At 44.3% G+C, this 21,533-nt stretch overlaps 1 long non-coding RNA gene across 3 annotated transcripts in view; it reads left to right on the forward strand.

The window, feature by feature from the left end:
- The first annotated feature begins 192 nt into the window (after nt 1–192).
- Nucleotides 193–21,533, forward strand: part of LOC102549861 (uncharacterized) — a 30,802-nt gene continuing 9,461 nt past the window's right edge. Inside the window, exons 1-3 of one of the 3 annotated variants that reach the window (XR_010054300.1) lie at nt 193–475; nt 4,293–4,395; nt 8,527–8,903. This is a non-coding gene — a long non-coding RNA (uncharacterized LOC102549861). The remainder of the gene's footprint in view (nt 476–4,292; nt 4,396–8,526; nt 8,904–21,533) is intronic. The other 2 variants (XR_010054299.1, XR_594184.4) reach the window with 2 other exon arrangements.

Genomic DNA, 21,533 nt, shown 5'->3' on the forward strand with positions numbered 1-21,533 from the left:
AATAAATAAGTGAATTTACAGGATTATGATCTGTTACTGCCCCCAAGTCTGCCTCGGTCATTGGGGGAGGTTCTATTGGCATTTTTGAGCCATGGAATTCTCTGTTGTTGAGAGTTTCCTATGCAATGTAAACACTTAGAAACCTTCCTGGGCACAACCCTTCAGAGACCAAAAGCACCCATGGCTTGCAGTTGCGCAAACCAAAAGTACACTGAGACTTGTCCAAGTGTTCCCTGGACAGGACGTGGGGAACAAACTTGGCCCTGGCCAAGAGACAATGGCTGTAACAACAGCAAATGGCTGTAAGCAGGTGACATGACTTCTGGAGTTGATGACCACTTCACTCAGCATCTGTCTGGTCCCTGGAAACACCAGCTGGGAGAGGCATGGCGCTCTCTGCTGAGGGGCCAGGCAGGATAGAGCATGCTACATGTCCTGAAAAGAAACCTGAGCTGAGTTCAACTGCCTGCTTCAGGTAAGTTCTAGCCAAATTCTCAAAGCTGTAGCCCTTGATGAATTAATAAATCTATCTTATTCTGCTACACGGGTGTGTGTGTGTGTGTGTGTGTGGGACGTCGAATGGGGACATCCTCTACGGTGCTGCTTCACTGTTTCCTGTAACGATGAAGAAAGGAATCCCCATGAAGAAGGTCCAAAACTGTTTATTTATGAAGCAAGTTGCGGGGAAATGATACCTGTTGCTTTAAAAAAAAAAAAAAAAAGAGTCCCGAAAACGGGATTGCTCACAAGCTGGAATTGCCAGATATTTGGGTGTGGACTCATGGTATGCTGAGAAAACAAGATTCAGCCTTCTGCGTTCCCGCTAATCTTTCTTCAGAGAAACTATTTTGAAGATGTGAGGGTTGAAGAAAACATCTGGTTTATGGGAAAATCTTAAGGACATGCTTTCTCTTCCCACCACTCCCGAGGCGGGACGCGAGCAGATTCACGGTCCTTAGTAACAAGATCAATAACAACAGGCTGATGAAATTTTTCCGGGCAGAGGGCAGAAGGCATCATCTATGACTTTATAAAGCAAGAGCAACTCGTGAGGAAGGGCGGGGTTCTAAAAAGATAGGAGAGGGGGAGGGGGGCTCAGAAAGAGAGCAAGGCGCGGCATAAAAATGCTGAAGGAGAAGAATTAGGCGCACACCCCAGAATGGCCGGAAAAAAAATGTTTACCTACTCTGGCTGATTATTTGCTTAGCGATAACTTAGAGATAGATGCCTTGGCTCCCTTTCTGCCAGTTCCTCTGCTGTATTTAGTTTTACAAAGAGGAACCATCTGATGAAGACGCTTCTTCTCCTCTCACTGGCGAGGCACTTCACGGGTTTTGCCTTGTGCGATCCCCCTCTGCAAGAGTCAGAGACACAGACAGCCCAAGGTTTCAACCTGGTCTAGATTGTGTGGCATGTGCTTGGCACCTTTTCATCCTTCTACAAAACGCTCAGGGAAAAGTTTTGAAATAACGTGGTTTGATTACAATTACCACTGTTCAGAGAAAGTCAAACTAAGGCAAAGGCTTGGATCTTTAAACCTTCCTCTCTGCAGTCTGATTGCAAAGTGGGTCCTGAGGAGTGGGTTGGTCACTTCCCGTTCTTCCTCAGACATTTCCTGGTCATTTTCTGCTATGTCAAGTACCACCCTGGCCCATCCTTCTCTCCCAGCTCCCTGGCTGGCTTCCCTGTCACCTCCTGCTAATTAGGAGCAGACAACAGTAGATAAGGAGGTCCCTGAAGTGTGGGACGGCAGGAGTAGCTAGAGATGGCTCATTGGGCTCTGTTCCTTCTAGACCCCAAGAGTCTCAGTTCCCAGCAGGAATCTCTGGCCATGACCAAAGTTATACTTCATAATCCACTTCTCCTGCCTTCCAGCATTACGGTTAACTGACTAAAATTCCCAGTACCAGCTGCATTTCCACTCCCAAGTTATTCATTCTCTCTCTCTCTCTCTCTCTCTCTCTCTCTCTCTCTCTCTCTCCTCTCTCTTCTCTCCTCTCTCCCTCCCCCTCTGAGTGTGTGAGTGTATGTTTGTGTGTGAGCATGAAAAGAAAAATGTAAACATTTCACTGTAGAAGAACAGACAGAAATGGTACCTAGCCTTTCTGAAGAAACCATGCAAGCAAGAAAAGTAGGGTTTTCAGAAAGAAAATGCAAACCTACAATTCTATATGCTGCAACATAGAATTCTATATCCCCGAGACTAGAATGGCATTTGTGATGGGCCCATTTTCTGGCTAGATATGGTGTGGTTGAGATTATTCATTCCCATCTCAGGGCTTCTACCCTGCCGTAGACCATTTAGTTCCCAGATGAAAGAAACACACAACCTCGATGTTTTCAATAGGCCTTAAGCAGTCCAATGGTTGGGCAGGTACCTGCCATTTCCTATCGATAACCCTGCAGTATTTCTTACTACTTACTATGCCTCATGGAGCTGCTCCTGACTCCAATCAGGCAGCCCTCGGGACCATGTTCTCTTGACTCCTAATACATGGTGCCTTCTCCTACACTCTTTCCTCCTCATGGTTCTCCTCTCTCCAAGCCCACGACAGCTAAATCCCCCTTCTGTCTCATCTGCCCAGCTATTGGCTGTTGGCATCTTTATTTACCAATCAGAAACTTCTTGGGGTCAAGATGTATGTAAGGACTCTCTCATCTCTGGGACAACCAGGTCTTGGAGCCTGCACTTAGCATTACATAGTTAGCAGAAGACCAAACTCAGCACTACACTAAGACCATTTCTTTAGAGAGAAGAAAAACAATAGCAGTCAGAAGTGTACACCAAAAGAAATAAGTGAAGGTAAAAATGGAAGCTGGGGTGTGTTCTGTTCTTGGTTGGTCTAGCAGATGGTTTTGTCTGAAATAGTAATATAGTCAACAATGCAGGAGAACATGAACCTTGGGGTCAACCAAATATTTTATTTGGGAAAATCTCTTTAAAGATGACAGAGAGGTGGTTTTTTTTTCCTTTGTAGTCTTAGCATTTGGGAAGTAGAGGCGAAAGGGCCAGGGGCTCAAGTTCATCCTCTCTCAACTTCAAGGCCAGCCTGGGCTACCTGGAACCCTCAAAAATGAAAAACCAAAGCAAGCAAATGGAAAACGAATATATCGAGCTGTTGCCATGCAAAATAAGGAAGGGCTGCTGTGACTTTCAGGCAGAATAGTCAGTGATCTGGAGTCCCCTTCCCAGCACAGGCAGAGCTTTTCCTCAGGGGGGGAAGATGAGCTGGGGGCAAAGGTCAGCTCCATTGTTTTCTGTGCCTGTCTGGGGAAGCCCTTCTTATTCCCACACTTCTTATCTTGAGAACATTTGTTTCACATTTTATCCTTGTATTGTTTCAGACAGGGCAACTCTCTGTTGTCCCGAGCTTGGAGGAACAAGCTCATCATCGCTATTGCAAAAGGGACCTTGTTTTTTTTTTTTTTTTTGTTTTGTTTTGTTTTTTTTTTTGTTAAATCTTGAATTCCAGTTGGATACTGTGTGTGTGTGTGTTTGTGTGTGTGTCTGTGTGTGTGTATCTGTGTATGTGTATGTGTGTGTGTGTGTGTCTGTGTGTGTGTATCTGTGTGTGTGTATGTGTGCGTGTGTGTGTGTATTTGTGTGTGTGTGTCTGTGTATGTGTGTGTGTGTGTGTGTGTGTGTGTGTGTGTGTGTGTGTGTTGTCTACCAAGGCTGTAGTCTACTATGTCTAGACAGCTTTCCTGAGCTTGGCACAAAACAGAGGACTCCCTTTTCTTAGTGGGGCTTCTCCACCTGATCTGGGGAGCCTGACCCCTCATCTTCTACCTGAGGAATGTCACATGGTTCTTGGCAAAATTACAGGTTCAACTTCCTGGAATGTTTCTCCATGCATGTGAGGTATCACCAGAACCTTAAGCCTCAGTCAATGAAACCTCACCCCAAGAACCCCTTCCCACTCTCCAAGGCTCATATATTTAACCCTTAATTCACCCTGAGGAAAGTGTATGTGCACAAGCCGCTTTGTCGAATATAATCTAAGAGAGCTGTTTTCTAAAGGAGCTGTAAAACTGAAAAGCTGTAACACTAAAATCTTCAGAGTAAGACCACCGCCTTTGGCATTCGTTGCTGAACTGGGATCCTACGAAGCCACTAGTTCTGGACTTTGCTCTATCCTTCTCCACGTGGTGTACAACAATATCTGGATATCCTGAAGAAAGAAGCAGAAAATGGAAGTGTGTGTGTGTGTGTGTGTGTGTGTGTGTGTGTGTGTGTATGTAATTTCTTAGCATAGATGCTCTTTTTTATTCTTCCTTTCATTTTTATATAGATGAGGTGTCATGCAGCCTAGCTTGCCCTCCTTCCTGTGTAACTGGCAATGACCTTGAATTCCTGATTCTCCTGTTCCCATCTCCCGAGTCCTGGGGACACAGGTATGCACCAGTGCACCTGCCAATGCTGGATGCTCTTTCAAATGTACTTTTTGGTGAGATTTTGGGTCAGGGACAAAAGTTGTTAAATACTTATTCATATATAAGGTGATTATACACCTATAAAAGGTGATCACATATTTGTGTTTTCATTGTCTATTAGTTTAGTGTATAATTGATACATTATAACAGTTGACATTTTAATAACTTTAGTAAAATGTAATTCGCATACTGTTAATTGTGTAGCCATTCTTGGCTACCTAGTATGTTTGAGGCTACCCTGGGTTGCATAAGATCCTCAAAAATAAACCAACAATGACAATAACAAATATTTAAAATATTTTGATAATTCTAGTCAAATAAGATGTTACTCTATTTTTTAGATTTTTGGTATGTTTTTATGATTGCTAATAGACTTTCTCTTTGAGAGAATTTCTCTTAAGCTTCCTTCTGACATTTCTTTTATTTTATGTGCATGTATGTTTCTGAGAATATGTGTGTACATCATGTGCACTCAGTGCCAACAGAGGCCAGAGTGAGTATTCCCTGGAGTTAGAATTACAAATGATTGTGAGCCACCATGTGCATTCTGAGAACTGAACCCAGGGCCTCTTGCAAGAATGATAAATTCTTAACCACTGAGCCATCTCTCCAACTCCAATTTCTCAACTTACTATGTATATATATATATCATATATATACATATACATATGCATATGCTTACATAATATACATGTACATTATACATATGCCTACACATACACATATACATACACATACACATATACATATACATCATATACATACACATACACATATACACATATATATACAGTGCCAAGGGTTTTGATACCTTCTTTTGACTTTTGCTGGTACCAAACAGGCACACTGTACACATAAATACATGCAGGGAAAACAGTCATATGCATAAAATAAGATAAATCTTTAAAACTTTAACACCCAAAAGTAATACAAAAGTACCCTTTAAGAAAATTATGTTTAGGTGTCTCTGTATACCCCACATGTCTGTGCATGTCAGAAGATGGTGCTGGATCTCCTGGAGCTGGAATTATAGGTGGTTGTGAGTCAATATATGGCTACTGAGAACAATACCAAGGTCCTCTGGGAGAGCAGTAAGTGCTTTTAACTGCTGAGCCAGCCTCAAACCACATTTCATATTGAAAGATAGTGCTCCCAAGTATCCTACAGACAACAGAATCAAGGTTAAGTATTGAACTAGAACTTGAGACAGTGTTCTACAAATACTCCCCTTACCGAAGAGGTCATGAATAGGACATCTCCAAGTAGTTCCTGATAGTTCCTGACTGTCAGCTAGTAATGGGAGTACTGCGTAATTTTATGTGTTTTCAAAAGAAGTTCCTAGTGGGAAACTAGAATTACTTCTCGGAATATCATAGTGTGAGGCCTATTTAAGATGATTCATGAAGAATGGGGTTTAGCATCTGTTTTATAGCATATTTCCAGTATCTAGGCGAGCACACAGGTAGGAAAATGACTGATAGAGTGAATATTTATAAACCTCATGGTTAGGGTCTAAAACAATGGCTCAATGGCTAAGAGGTCCTACTGATCTTTTGGTGAATCTAAGCTCAGTTCCCAGCACCCACATGAAGAGGCTCACAGGGCATCAAGTGTCCTATTCTGGCCTCTGAAAGGCACCATTTTCATATGCACAAGCCCTTCGAAGAGTATGCACATATATATTGTAAAGTGGGTTGGAGAGATTGATCCCGTGGCTAAGAGCACTGGCCACTCATGCAAGGACCCAGGCTCCACTCTCAGCTCCCATATGGCAACTTACAACATCCAGTTCTAGGGCATGCAATAGCCTCTTCTGTCCTCCTTGAGAACCAGTCACACAAGTGGCCCACACATTCAAGCAAAGCATTCAGACACACAAAATAGAACAAATAAAAACAATTCTCTTTATAAATGAAATCCTTACTGATGACTAAGAGAAATCACAAATAGTGAGTATTGGAATGCAAAAAGAAAACGAGAGTACTCTTGCTTGGATGCAGCCAAGCTTCTGACTTCCTATCCATTGGAGGGAGTTATAGTTATGAGTCTTAGCCTTCCCAGTGTGTTTGTCTTTTGAGTTGCCTTGGAAACAAAGACGAAGCAGCACAGATGCAGACACAGGCATGGGGCGGCCCCATGTCTGTAGGATTATTAAGCATGGGCTCCCAGAGAAGGGTGAGAGAGCAAAGCATCAACAGAGACCATGGAGAGTTATGATAATAAGACTGGATGATATCAATCCCCAAGTTATGGCTCTGAAATGTTCATTTGACTTCACGTGTCCCTGAACATCTCAGATCTATTTCCCCATGTCACAGTGAACCTAGTGACCTTGACCCATGAAATTACCTGCATGATTTCTCCCACATCAGTATCAACCCTCTATCCTATGTCTGGGAGCCAGCAAGGTATATGATCAGAGGCAGTTGTTGCTGCTGTATCATAATGAATGCTGGGAAACTTAGCTTAATCTTTAACTTATTCAAAGCGATTCTCCAGAGTGTTGGGACCTCTAGAGACCCAGACTCAGTCTTAGACCTTCTCCAGACCCCAGGCTTTGGATCCAGCCTGTGTTTGGGTTGACTGGACAGCTTCTCCATGAGTGTAACAACAATTTAGGATGCCAAGTAGGGGCTGAGGAGATGGATCAGTGGGTAAAGTGTTTGTTGTGCAAGCATGAAGACCCATGTTCAGATCCTTAGCACCCACACAAAGATTCATGCATGGTAGCCCACAGCAAATGAAGCACCAGAAGCAAGCAGACCCAAGGGGCTTGCTGCCCAGCCAGACCAGCTGAACAGTGGTTCAGCAAGAGTCTCTGCCTTAAAAAACTATAGTAAAGTGGGATTCAGGGATTGAGGAAGACACTTAATGTTGACAGGTATAGTATACACATATACACACTGCCATACAGGAACTGAAAGGAGTCAGTGGTTAGAACGCTTGTCTTACAGGTACATGACCTCTTGTCTGATACCTAATACAACAAAAGAAAGAAAAAAGCCACAAGACCCAGAGAATTCTTCTTGACACGCTCTGGTTTTATCTACAGCAATGCTATTAATCATCTACACTTAGAGTAATGGAATTATACACTTAAGTAATGGAGGGTTTAGGAAGTGTATAGAAGGTACTTCAGGGCTAAATTGTCCCTTTTCTAGGGTTGAACACCCTGCAAGGATGTGAACAATGGGCACCCATAAACCAAGTATTACATTCAAGAAGAAGTGGGTCTTCTAATTCAATAAGGGGAGAGACTCAGTTTTCTTGTCCCAGGGATTGTTGGTGGTGTTAAAGGATCATTCTGGGGGGCAACCCATTCAATGAGAGTCCTGGCTGACAGCCTGGGATCTCAGCAACCCCTATATACTTTCAGAGGCCCAAGTTTTGAGATCAACACACCCTGCAACCCCAGGAAAGTCCTGCTGAGTCTTAGATTTCCAACCAGTCAGGGGTATGTTCCCTTCTAAATGACTGCTGGTTCTGACCTCATTCAGTGTGGGCACCTCCCATCATGTGAACAGTGACACCAAGGTCTGACATGAGGGGTCAGCATAGAGAAGGACCTTGAGGGAACCAGGTTGACATTGATGCCATTGAATTGAACGAAGGTGAACACTCTTCCTGTAAGCGCTGACATCTTGATGTTATGATTATGATGTTAACTTTAAAACCAACACAAAGGCTCAGATACGATGTTGCCTATCAATACAATCCAAGGATTTCCTCTGTTGTCAGCTAAGAAAAGCAGGATTTCATTAAATGTTAAGGAAGTGGGCCAAGGATGAAGCTGAGGCCAATGCGGACCTCCCAGAAGCCCTGGGAAATGGGGGATATTTTCAATGGCTATTTTTAACAGCACGCTATTTTTATCTTGCAGTATACAATGGGATTCTATATTTTTATGATTTCACTTACCCAGTCTCACTGGGGTTTCCTGTGGTGATCTTATTCCTACCTCTGCTAGCAGAAGGTGCTGGGAGAGCAAGCATTCCCTTCACACTTAGGGTCATTCCTACTGCCTCCCCAGAGTTAGTCGGACTGAAGCCCTGCTAGAGGTAGAAACTATACAAGCTCTTTGTCAAACGGCAGGGGGAAGGATGTTTTCTGTGTGACTCAACCATCCCAACCTTGGGTATGCAGCCGCGGGAAGTTAATGACACACAAAAGCTAAACCTGAAATGCACGTGATGCTGATGGATTATTCACAATAACCAAGACACGGGAGTCAGCTGGAGCGCACATGTGCAGAAGAGTGGAAAGAGGAAATCGAGATGCACACAATGGGATACTTATTATTCTCCATGAGCAAGAATGGAATCCTGCCATCTGCAGCTGAATGGTCGGACCCAAAGGATACCGGGGTCAGATAGGCAAGAAGTATATGTCGTCTCTTAGACATGGAAACCAAAAGAGAAAAATAAATGACCTGAAAGTGAGATATAACTTATGAGGGAAGGACTGGGAAGGTGAGTACAGAAGGATCATAGACACCATCATTGCGTCCCCATATACATATGTGCTAGTTGACACATTGTCTCCAGCAGACAGGCCTATGGGAAAGTTATGGTACAATCTTTTGATTGAAATTGATGTAGGAGGGCCTAGCCTATGTTGGCAGTGGTATCTCCAATCCTGGTGGTCCTGGATTGTATAAAAACGCAGACCGAGCAAGCCATGGGGAGCAAACAAGTAAGCAGCATTCCTCTGTGGCCTCCATTCAGTTCCTGCCTCAGATTCCTACCTTGAGCTCCTGCTCTGACTTCCCTGGTGATGGACTAGAAGTCCTAGTATGAAATAAATCCTTTCACCCCTAAGTCACTTCTAGTCATGGTGTTTTATCACAGCCAAGGAAAAGTAACTAATGTAGTGGGTTGGTCTGGTGCCGCTCATATTCTAATGCTGAATACTGGTTCCTGAAGATGTGGTTATCTCCGAGGAGCAGATCCTCACGTACTCAAGTGATGATGCCACAGGAATCTTCTCCTCAGTTTAACCTACCAATAAAAGGCTAGAGGTCCCACTGGGCAGGGAAGGGAGAAAGGTGGGACTGGAGGGGGTTGCAGGTAGAGAGAGGGGAGGAGAAGTCATGGACCAGATCCACGAGGCCTGGAGAAACAACAAATAACAAGGGGCCTTATAGCAGGGGAATAAGTTAGAATAGCCCAAGATCTGCCCAATCCAGGCTTGTGGCTTGTAAATGAAATATCTGGATCGTGTGTCTTTTATACCGTGTTCTTAGGATCATAAATTTCTACTACAAACTAAGACAACGGCAAACAAAGACAATGGAATTCTGCACAGAGGATAGAGCAGGCACATGGTAAGCTGGTGCCAGGCTGCCCGTCTGCCTCGCATCTTGGGGTGTTACAGCTGCTCAAGGGAGATAGAAAACAGTCTGTGGTAGGGGTCTCCATGTGGCAGTCTCTGCAGAACCAAAACAGATATTCTGCACATCTCTGGTCCAGCCTAAACAAAAGGTTCTGCGGGCTATGGTTTGGCTGGAACAGCCAAAGTGTTGCCACTCTCTGAAGGGAATCATGTGTAGGGGAGGTAGCCAGAGTCTCTCCCACTACCATAGTAGCACCAATGTCAGTAGCAGCAGCAGCAGCAGCAGCAGCAGCAGCAGCAGCAGCAGCAGCCACAGTCACAGCCAAGAGCTGCATCCAAGAACCACAGCGGGAAGAGACAGGGGCATGAGTCTATGCTGGGTGGATCCAAGGTCCAGCAATGAATGCTTTAGGAGCGCAAACTCTTTCCCAGAGTGTTACAGGTCAATACAACAGCCTCTCTCGAACAATTCTTGGTGCGGTAACTGTGCACTTTATTTCATGTGCATAAGGACCTTATAAACACTTTAGGAGCAAGTAGACTGGGATCCAGGGTAGAGGCTTCCTATTGGCTCAGTCTGAGATGTTAGGGATGCTCTATTTGCATGGGGAAGGACTTCAGTTGTTGTCTCTATGTGGCTCTCTCAGTGGAGTTCTTTAGGTACATGTTCCAGGACAAGTAGAGCATGGCAGGACAAGTAGTAGCTGCCACTACTGCTGTTCTCTGAGATTCCCTGGGGTCTGAGCCAGCCTTCTGTCTGGTGGTCTGGTCCACTTGACCCACAAGCTGGGACTGCAGCTGATCACATAGGACGAGTAAGTTAGAGAAGTGAGTCCAAGGCAAGGCAGAGTTATATGGTAAGACCACACCACACACACACACACACACACACACACACACACACACACAGAGAGAGAGAGAGAGAGAGAGAGAGAGAGAGAGAGAGAGAGAGAGAGAGAGAGATCGCAAGCCAAGTAAATACCCTTTGAGAAGTACCAGAAGGATGTGGCTTCCGTAAAGCAGGTAGGCCTGCTGTTGAATGATACCTTGGTAACAGCTTCGCAGAAGACACCTTCTGGAACTGTTGGTTGCAGGATATAGAACATGCATTTGTGAGCTTGGGGGATGTGTCTGTTTTCCAGCTGCTGTGAACAGTCAGGCTTGCCTTGGGAAGTGGCACCCAGAGTGCTTAGCGCTGTTCCGCTGGGAACCATGGTCCCCAGAGAGGGCTATTCTGGGAGAGAATGCAGAGCAGGGGGCAGGGGGTGGCACAGTGATGAAGTGTTGCTTGATGCTGTGTGAGCCCTGGGCCAGGCCTAGTGCCCTATTCCTGTAAGTTCCTTGGCATGTCACCTAGTCTCTAGTAAACAAGACCTCCCAACATGTGACCCAAGAGTGAATGAACAAACATAGCTATTCCCCAAACAAAAGGAAATGCCTAAAAATTCCTATCTTCCCCTACAGAGTTCTTAACACAGTAGGCCACAAACCCTGCCTGCTTGTTCCAGCTATTAGCAACAGGATGTCTAACATTTTTGCAGGGTACTGAGTGGGTACCAGGGGACCTTCAGTTCGCCTTCAGTAATAACCACTTGCAAACTGGGTACTGGCTGATTCATACAGAACAGAGGTGTCTGTGTGTGGTGGTGGTTTGAGGCAGGGGGGGGGTCTGGATCTGACCTCTGTTTATATTTTCTTTTCCCATGTAGGTTTTAAAACTTTAAAGTGTGTGCTTTGAATTAGATATTTAATAAACTAATAGGACTAATTCTCATTTCTGCCCCCCCCAGGGATACTAATCTGAGATTATTTCCAACCAGAAACAAATGTTTATTGCACTGTGTTGAGATTAAAACCATAGCAGCTATTCTGTCTTCTTGTGTGCTTCCAGATATAGAACATTGCCCATGGGAGTCTCTTGGGCAGGGTGATCGTGTTGACATCATCATACTCACAGGCCTGGGAGCATGATGAGCATGTGGGCAAGCTAAGCTCTTAGCTCACTTTTAATACAGGTCTACTGCAGTTTTAGAGAAAGCTCCATTCTGTTTCTTGGTTCAGATATAGCTTCCTCAGACCACAGGTAGGTGAAGATTTTTCCGGAAAGGGCTATAGTAGGCACTATATGTTATGGAAAAACTGGTCTCTTCAGTGACACCTCAGCCATGCTAACTGGGGTCTCCACAGATAATATGCAAAGGGGGATAGTGGCTGTTCTCCAACACAGCTGCATGTGTGAACATTGCATTCTTGAACTACATATAATTCATATCAACTATTACAAAATAAAATGTTTTCAAGCATCCTTTACCTTCACATGTTTGTTTTCTTTTAACTCATCCTCCCTCCTTTTATTTTTGACCATTTCATGTATGAGTAAAACATACTATGATCACATGTATTTCTCCATGACCCTCTCCCTTAACTATCCCACACTTGCCCTAGTATGTATGCAGGGCATGAGTTTGCATTCACAGCTGCACTGGTCACGCCATGTCGGGAGCACAGTGTTTCACAGCACCCCCACATTTGTTTGGCTCTCACAATCTTCCCAGCACCTTTTCTACAATCTTCTCCTGACTTTATTCAAAGCATTTGACCAGATACGATTCTCTGTATTAACAATTGCCCACTATAAAAAAATAAAGAAGCTTCTCTGGCCAAGCTGTAGAAGGCAATAGTCTGTAGCTATAAATATAAGCACTTAGGAGACAGCTTAGCTATATGTCTATTTTTTAACAAAATATCTACCTTTCCCCCTAAGGCTTATGACTTTCCCAGTCAATGCTTGGTTTTAGCTTGTGGGGTCTGTTGGCTTGAGTCAGAATTCTGCTATGCATTGCATGATGGCTTTGAACTTGCTCTAGCTCAGGGTGGCCTCAAAATTAGAGAAATCCCCGGCCTCACAGAGTATTGGCATTCCAGGAATATATCATGATGCTTAGAGGCAGGTTTCTTTTGAACCATTGACAAATGTAAAAGTTACTCTTAGTTTAATGGACCAAACAAACAAACAAAACAACAAACCAAGCAAACAGTGGGTAAAAATAAAGTCAGGTGGAAGGCAAGATGGTGTGAGAGCAAGAGTAGGCTGGCTACCACCCCAAAGTTCCCATACATGTGTTTGCTTCACTATTGTGGCACACACACACACACACACACACACACACACACACCCCTTGGCTAACTAAATGTAAGTTAACAATGGATATGGCTGCTTGGCGATACAGTGTTTGCCTAACTCTGTGTATAAGGATAAATATGCACACATACCTTTGCAAGTGCACATAAATACTCACACATCTAAACGTAGAAAGTGGACCTAAATTCCTTGAGGAGATCCAGGATTCTAGATGTTTCCAATGGTTGGTTTTACTTCCTCTGAAGGGTTACTTAGCAGTGTCCCAATTTTCTGGCTCTATAGCTGTGTTTTCATGACTTGGTTTTATCCAATCTCAACACCTCCATCCTCCCTCACTCAACCATCTGGTTGGTCACCAGGTCAAGCCCAGAGTCAGATCACCTAGAGTCAGATGACCATGGGTGGGTTTGGTTGTAGGGATATGGAATATGGTACTGTAAGGGTCCATGATTCGCTGAAGAATGATAACCCAGACTCAAACAGTATGTAAACGCAAAGAGTGTTTTATTCTGCAGAAGTCCAGCACGCTGGGGTCTCCCCGTTACCAAAATAGAGAGACAACCAAGTGAGCTTACAGACCTGATTTATAGCATAGTAGGTAATTCAAAGGGAGGTGACCTCCATGGTAATCTGTTGGGTCCATCTCTATGGACATTCCATTACCTGGGTGCGGGAGCTGGGAACTTGCAGGGGAGGTCTGGAAACTGTTGCTGAGGAAGTAGCTGAGGAGGTCTGGAAACTGTTGCTGACCCATTGTCCTCACCTCAGGCCCGGTGGCGGGGCCACTTCTGAGACCTGGACTTGCCTGGAATTGCCCAGTTCATAGAAACAGAGACTTAGGCCTAGTCTCCTCAACTGCCAATATAAAATCTGCCATGAAATCAGCCTGGCCTTCTTGGTAACTATCAGAGAGATTTGGCTTTTCACGGTTCCAGGAAGTAGTTAAGTAAATTCTATATTCTGCTCTTGTTCCAACTGGCATAGAGTCTGAAGTGAGTAGGAATACTAATCAAGGAGGAAGAGCCAACATGAATGTGGAAGAGATCCAGGACTGTGGCTTAGAGGCCACAAGGACAAGCTGGAATTTCCAGAATCCTCTGCCTGATGCTTCCAACTTCAAACACACAACTGACTTGCAGGGAAAGCTGGTATACTTGGTTATTTTCTAACAGACATCTGACCCGGATTAGGAGTTGGGGAACCTGAAGGAAGAGACCGGGTAAGAGACAAGAAACTGCATGCTTGGCTTCTTCCCTTTTTCAGAAGGGAGGCAGACATCCGCAGTTCCCGTGTTACCCACAGCGCCTGAGTCATGTGTTCTGAACTGTCCTATCTCAGTTGGTAAAGTGCTTGCAAACCCCTGGGTTCCAAGCTCAGCAAGGCATAAAGTGGGTATGGTGTCATAGGCCAGTCATCACAGCACTTGGCAGGTAGAGGCAGGAGGATCAGGAATTCAAGGTTTTCTATCTATTGCTATCTAGTAAGTTGGAGGCCTGTCTGAGCCATGTAAGACCCTACATGCAAAAACAAACAAACAAGCAAACAAATGGCAGATATCTAATGTGGGCCTTCCCAACCCCACATTGGATAGGTTCTTGTAGATTCTTCCTGCCCTGAGATTTTGCAGAGATAGAAATCTGGTCCTCAGACATCTCCCTTAGCTAAGTCAGCACAGAAAACGGACGATGTAAACTCCCTTTCCCATAGAGCCGGTCTGAAGTGATACATGATGGCTTTTGTAAGACCTGGTAAAGTTTCTTCACCCTCATTCCAGTACCGTCCTAGGGAGGGGAGTCTTTATCCTTGGCATTGCATGAATTTAGTATCTGATCTTACATGAAGGGTGAGAGAACAGCCCAAGAAGTCACCTCTTCTCTGCCTGGGGCTATTTCTTCCTCCCATGGGGGTCCACAGAGGGCTTCTCCTAGAAGCCCAGGGTCAGCAGGTCTAGCTTCCTGTCTTTCTTTAAGCAGGGTGGCAGGGGGCCGGCATCTGCCTCCCAGCAGCCTTCCTGTGTTGACAGCACCCTTTGTTCTTCCTTCTCCCATGGGTAGATGTTGGCTTGTCTGTTCTGGACAACACATTTGGGAAAAACACACTTTTGTCTTTTAAAGGAATTTATCATTGTCCTTCTGAAGACTCAAAAAGAAAAGTCACCTTATGGCCCCAAACACTGATTTCAAAAGCAACAACAACAAAAAAAAAACAATTGAAATTTCCCTTCAAAAACAACAGAAAGGACTGCTTTGGGCATGATTCAGACCATGCAGTTTTGAATTACTGTATCCACAAAAATATGGTGTGTGTGTGTGTGTGTGTGTGTGTGTGTGTGTGTGTGTGTGTGTCTGATACAAATAATGAACAGGCAAAAGAAATTTGCAATGTTTCACCATCTCTCCATTTTCTGACACACGTCTCCATCAGATTCTTTTTAAAAAGAGTCTTAATTACGCGTCTGTGTGCCTGTGTATGGCTTTTTGCACTTGGGCAGGTGCCAGTGGAGACAAGAAGGGTATCCAGTCCTCCTGGAGCCGGAGTCAGAGGCAACCGTGGGTCTCCTGATGTTGGTGATGAGAACTGAACTCTGGTCCTTGGCGAGAGCAAAGGAAACTCCTAACCCAGAGCCGTGCCATCTCTCCAGCCCTAGATGGCTTTCTTGATCCTTTTACGCCAGCCACTCCAGAAAGCCTTGCTGTACGTCTATTCTTAAAAGGCAAACTGGACATCTGTAGGGTTGGGTAATTAACTTTACTGTGCACTTTAATACAGCGTGAACCCCAGAACAATCTTTGCTCCGTGGAGTATATAAAGATCCCAGAGACAAGATGGAGTCTATGACAACTTCCTGAAGTTCGTGACAGGAAGGGTAATGCAGCCCATGGTTGCACACACTTCACCTTTTCTTCTGTGTTCTTTTCCCGAGATTCACAGGGAAGGAACAGTTAGTAAGACCCACAGTTACTGATACCATTTTGTTATGTTTTCTTTCAAAACCCCCATCGTGAAGTGAGATTTTGACTGTAAGGTTATATGTCTGTCCCTGAGTAGATTTTGTGTGTAGTGTCCTACTATTCATAATGATATTTTGTTGGAGCTAGAGAGATAGCCAGATCTGTTTGGTTCCTGGTCATGTTGGGCTGTCATCTGTCTTCTGTAACTCTAGCTCCAAAGAATCCAGTGTCCTTTTCTAGCCTCTACATGTATGTGCGTGAGTGCGTACATGCATGCATGCATTTATGTGTGTGTGTGTGTGTGTGTGTGTATGTGTGTGTGTGTGCACAAGTAAAAATAAAACAAAATCAATTTTAACCAAAAGTAAAGATACTGTCTGAAAATATTTGTTGGTCTCGATGTCAAGTACCTGTGTCTAATTTGGAATTAGAAATGAGTCATCAGAACATTTCTGGAATTAGCTGGTAAGAGAGATCTGGAATTAACAACAAAAACAAGATGCAGTGTTCCAAGTAGGGACAGTCAGAGTGTACCTGAGAAACTTAGAGAGACAGGGCTAACTCTCCAGTTTGTCCAACTGGAGGAAACTCTCCAGGTGAGTGAGAGGGTCCGGCTTTGGACCTGTGAAAAGTGGTAGGAGTGAAAACACCACCTCAGAGGCACACCACTCATGTTGGCCATGCCACTCATGTCAGCCACACCAAGGGCTTTGCTTTTCTGTCAACAGCTATGTCTTCACTATCTTGTCCTTGTTTAGAACATGTTGGACTACTCAACAGGGACTCTATTTTACTAAGTGGTGGAGCAGAGTAAAGGACAGCAGGGGTGGCCATGATCCCGTATGCAAAGGTAAGGAACAGTGAGCACTGGGTCTGTCACATGCTTGCTTTCCCATTTAACCTTCAGGAGCCTTCTGCAGGAAAGTAAGAGTATTGATGATTCAAGAGATCAGGACACACGGGCAAGTCGCAGTTAGTAGGTAATGGGAAAGGCTTTAGATATTTGGATCTGGAGGCTGAGCTCAGCCTATGTGATGACAAAGAGTTCTATTCAATCATCTCATTCTACTGTTCTATGGGATTATAGGGACTTCTTTGTTCTTCTCTGGGTGCCAGATGGACTATGCTAGTGTAGACCAATCAGAAATGAATTCCGGCTATGCTTTGAGTGCCCACATGTCACCTGGCCCACGCCTGGGCTTCACCATACCCAGAACCATTTCTTTCAACTTGTTACTGTGCCTAGAAAATGCAATTCTTCCTTCTATTCTTTCCCCTAAAGCCCGCTGTTCTTTTTAGAACCTTCTATCAGCAATCTCTTGAGACGAACAGTCTAGTTTTGCTTCAAGATCGGTGGAAGAATCTTTACTCTTTAGATCAAAAGGGAAGGGAACAATTTTTGTTCTGTGTGCTGCAGGGTGCTGAGCGGAGATCAGAGTAGCATTAGAATTGTGCAAGGCTGCTCTGGTGCTCTCCAATTTGAAGGGTCTCTCTTTCAGATAAAGGGAGCCACATGTATACAATTTCCCAACGTTCGATTTCCGCAATGCAAATGAGAGTGCTCCTGATTGGTCGGTGTTCAGTCCCAAGTGTTTGTGGCTAGATCTTTGGGGGATCTAGTCAATGTTGCTTGGCCTCGGTTGCTTTCCCACGCTATCCCTGTTTGCAGTTCCTACACAGGGAAGTAGTTTCCTGTATGAGGAGCTTTCCAGTGCCAGGATTAAGTAGGTGAAAGATCCGGTCTCTTCCCTGTCTCTCAGCCATGGCCTTCTTGAGACAGCTTTAGTTTCCTACTGAAAAAGAAAGCATAGAGCCTCAGTAGGCCACAGCTGTAACGAACAGTTCTTCTAATTGTGTCTGAGTCTGAGGCCAATAGCCAGTAGGAGAATCTCGAGAGGTTCTTTTGAAATAGCACAACTCACCTTTCTGAAGCCTTACTGTCTACAGGCTGAACATTTTAGACAGCAGGCCACCAACACCTTAAATATTAATTTCCTATGACATAGCATTCTAGTCACTGTGGTTTCTGGACCCCATGTGTATTAAGAAAAATTGTGAAATTTGTGTTCAATCATTCACATTCAAAACCTGACGGGCGCTATTCCTCGGTGGATTAAATCTCAATGTGTGATGGAAATGTGGGTTGGTCTTATTCCAAACGTGTCTCTTCCACAAAACTACGATGCCATACTTTGGAAGAAACAAAGTACCATATTTTATAACAGCCCTAGAGCTTCTGTCCAGGAAGGTTCCTTCTTTGTTGAAACAAATCTTTGTGAATGATCCCAGAAAGATCCAACTCCACCTGAACTTAATGGATCCAGGCTTCAGTCCTTCTCTTTACTACACAGTTGGCCGCCATGCTCTGTGCACCTGGTGACACATTTCACTTCCTCTGGCTTCATTCGCCTTCCTCTCTTCCCACAGGCAGAAAATTACCAGTATTAATACAGCCTTAGACCAGGTAATTGGGCATGCACAAACCTTCCCAAAGGGTGCAGCACCTAATTGCATTTTCAAGGAGCCACCTGCAGGCATAAATTGTGAGCTTAACACGGCAAACGGTGAGGGACAGCCAAGTTTCTAATGCCATCCAGTTGTCTTGGGGGCATTGGGTTGTTCAACAGGCTGTGGGTACGTTTGCAAGATCTCCATTTAGATTTATGAGCTTGGAAGTGTGGGAAAGAGGGGGAGGAAGACAGGGAGAAGCCAGCATCCCCCTTCCAGACTCACAGAATTAAAACTCTGAGGAGACATCTTGAAAACAATCATAGCTGCATAGCCCTACCAAAGCATCCCAATTTGAACTTCATCCTCAGACAGGTTCAGAACTAAGTAAGGCATCTGTGGAGCGGTTGCCATGAGATACTACCATTTGGGTGAGCTGGGATTGAAATAGGCAGTGTACTTTTCCCTAAGTCAGTCAGTTGAATTAGGCTTGATATGAAATATGAAAGAATCAGGAAGCTGATGAAATCATTCATTTGTGTTGACTTTCCCTGTGATAGCTCTTTTGTTTTGTTTTTGGTAGCCCAGGCTGACCTTAAATTTGCTATGTAGCCAAGGCCAACCCTGACCTTCTGATTCCCATGCCTCTACTTTCTAAGCGCACCATCACGCCAGGTTTATACGGTACTAGAGAGTAACCCAGGGTTTCTCAAACACTAGACAAGCTCTCCACTAACTGAGCTACATCTCCAGCCCCCTCCTGTGCTGAACTCTTTCAAAAGAAAAAAAGACTCACTTCAAAAGAAGAAAGCGAACATTCCCTGTGTTCATTTTTTGTAAGCACTCACACACTAGCACTGAAAGATCTTAGGGTTTTCGAGACATATCCCGGGCTAGAGTAGCCAGAGAGTACACTGAGAGAAGATTAAATAGCGCATGGCAGAGAGGAACTCACAGCCTTAGGAATGGCACCTTACCTACTCAGAGTCAGCTTCCTTCCAACGATAAGAAAAAAAAAAAAAGACTCCTTGCAATCCCAGGTAGGCAGACACGGCTGACTACAATGCAGGGGATTTGATAGAATTCACTTCCTAGTTTTATTTTGAAGTCCATAGTGGTCCTGGTCCCTTATGGAAGTCTGCATTATAATCACATCTGCACGGGAGGGAAATTTACCCTCTGCTAATTTTCCTTACATTCATGTGTCTGCTGTTCCCACCTGCTTATTCAAGCTATCTTTTTTTTTTTTTTTTTTTTTTTTGCATTCTGCAGAAAGCCCCAGAGCTGGGAAGACACTGGGCCTGGTATCCAAGCACCATGACTTTAAATAGTCTGTGAAAGACACAGTCTCTCAGGAATACAGCCCTGGTTCCGTAGTGCCCTGATAGACTTCAGCCACTTGGGACCCTTAGAGCAGGTGACCAGCTCTGGCTTTGCTTATGAAAGGCCCAGGACATCAATCTCACTGCTTTCTGGCTATCACAGACTCTACTCTTTATAGCTTGCTAGCCTCCAGGCCACCCCAAGTCCAAGGCTCATCTCTGGGGTATACATACGCTGTGAAGTCTGTAGCTTTCCTTAACAGAGTGTGTTCACATACCGTACACTTCCAGAAACATCCCTGTGCCCAGGTTGGTGTGTGCATGCATGTGTGTGTGTGTGTGTGTGTGTGTGTGTGTGTGTGCGTGCGTGTGTGTGTGTGTGTGTGTGTGTGTGTACGCGCGCACACGCTAGGATTACAGATTGCATCTGGCTTTATCTGGTTTGTAGGGATTATGCCCAGGTCCTTGTGTTTGCATGGTAAATACTTTGCCCTATAAACCGTATCTGAGTCCTGCATTCTGGTTTATCATGGGATTTTCTTTTTACCCGTTGTGTAGGAAGATGTTGCCCATTCATTTCTTTTTCTTCCAGGGCTATCCTACTTTGTAGCACAGCACATTGGTTAGCCATTTCTTTGTCGATGGCCATGTGTGATGTGTCCCATGTAATTCTAGTTTACTTTGAACCACTTTCATGGAGATGGTAGGGTCTATCTAATCTTAATTTTCTTTTATTTGGCCCTTACTTTCAATATGGCTCTTTGCTTTCCCACTGTTACATAGAGCGGGAACAAGTACCTACTAAGCCTCGATCATAGACTTAATGATACCATGGATTTAGATTCTTCAGTCACAGATGCCAGGATTTGTTGTTGTCGTCTCCTGGATCATACTTGACAGTAGGCTAGAGCCTTCCAATAAAATGTTTTCATTGTCCTGAGGAGATGTGTTCTCTTGGAACACCTTAATAAGCCAAGAGCTGATGTATTCACTAAGTTAAAAGCTGTTGTTCTCCTGTACGGAATGCATTCTTGTGTCCACAATAGAATGTGGGCCTAGACATGTAAGCCGGCCATGATGTATCTTGTAGGGGCCTCACCTACTCCTAACCAAAGGTAACTGCTGACAGTCACTCTAAAGTCTCGATTACCATAAATGACACTTGGTTCAAGGATGTGGGCTCAATGCAGATGCAATATAGGTTGGGAATTTGGCTATGAATCAGAATTGACCACAGGAAAAGGCTGTTTCCATCTATCTCGTGAGAGATTTCCCCTAGCCAGGTTTCTGGTTACACTAACAACTCGACTTCCTCTTGTCAATTCAAAAGCATACAGTTACCTTACAGTATGTGTTGAGAAGCATGTGTGTGCATGCATATGTATATGTGTGTGTTTGCACACACGTGTATGCGTGTGTATGTATATGTGCTTGTGTGTGTGTGTGTGTGTGTGTGTGTGTGTGTGTGTGTGTGTGTGTGTGTGTACTTTGGCTGTCATCCATCCTTTTTTATTTTTTTTCTTGAGACACAGTCTCTCAGTGGCCTGGAACTATGAAGTAAACTCTCTGGCTGGCTAATGATTCCCTTACTCCTGCCTCTAAGAGCTAGGATTACAGACACATGCCATCAAGTTTATTTTTCTTGTGTGAGTTATGGGAATCAAGCTTATCCAGGCCTTCAGGCTTACAAGGTGAGCACTGTGCCTACTGAGCTGTCTCCCCAGCTAGTGAGAAGATTCTTGTCAGGAAGATTAGGTATTGTGGGCCCCAGGACTACCTTCCATGGATTTGTTCCTTCATTTCCAACCCAAAGAATGTGGTGGGACTTGCCTTCCTCCTGTTTACAAAATTGTCCTTTCTATGGATTTGCTATTATATGTGTTTATTTTTATTTTATAGAGACTT

The sequence above is a fragment of the Rattus norvegicus genome, chromosome 8 (assembly GCF_036323735.1).
Source record: "Rattus norvegicus strain BN/NHsdMcwi chromosome 8, GRCr8, whole genome shotgun sequence".
Lineage (NCBI taxonomy): Eukaryota > Metazoa > Chordata > Mammalia > Rodentia > Muridae > Rattus > Rattus norvegicus.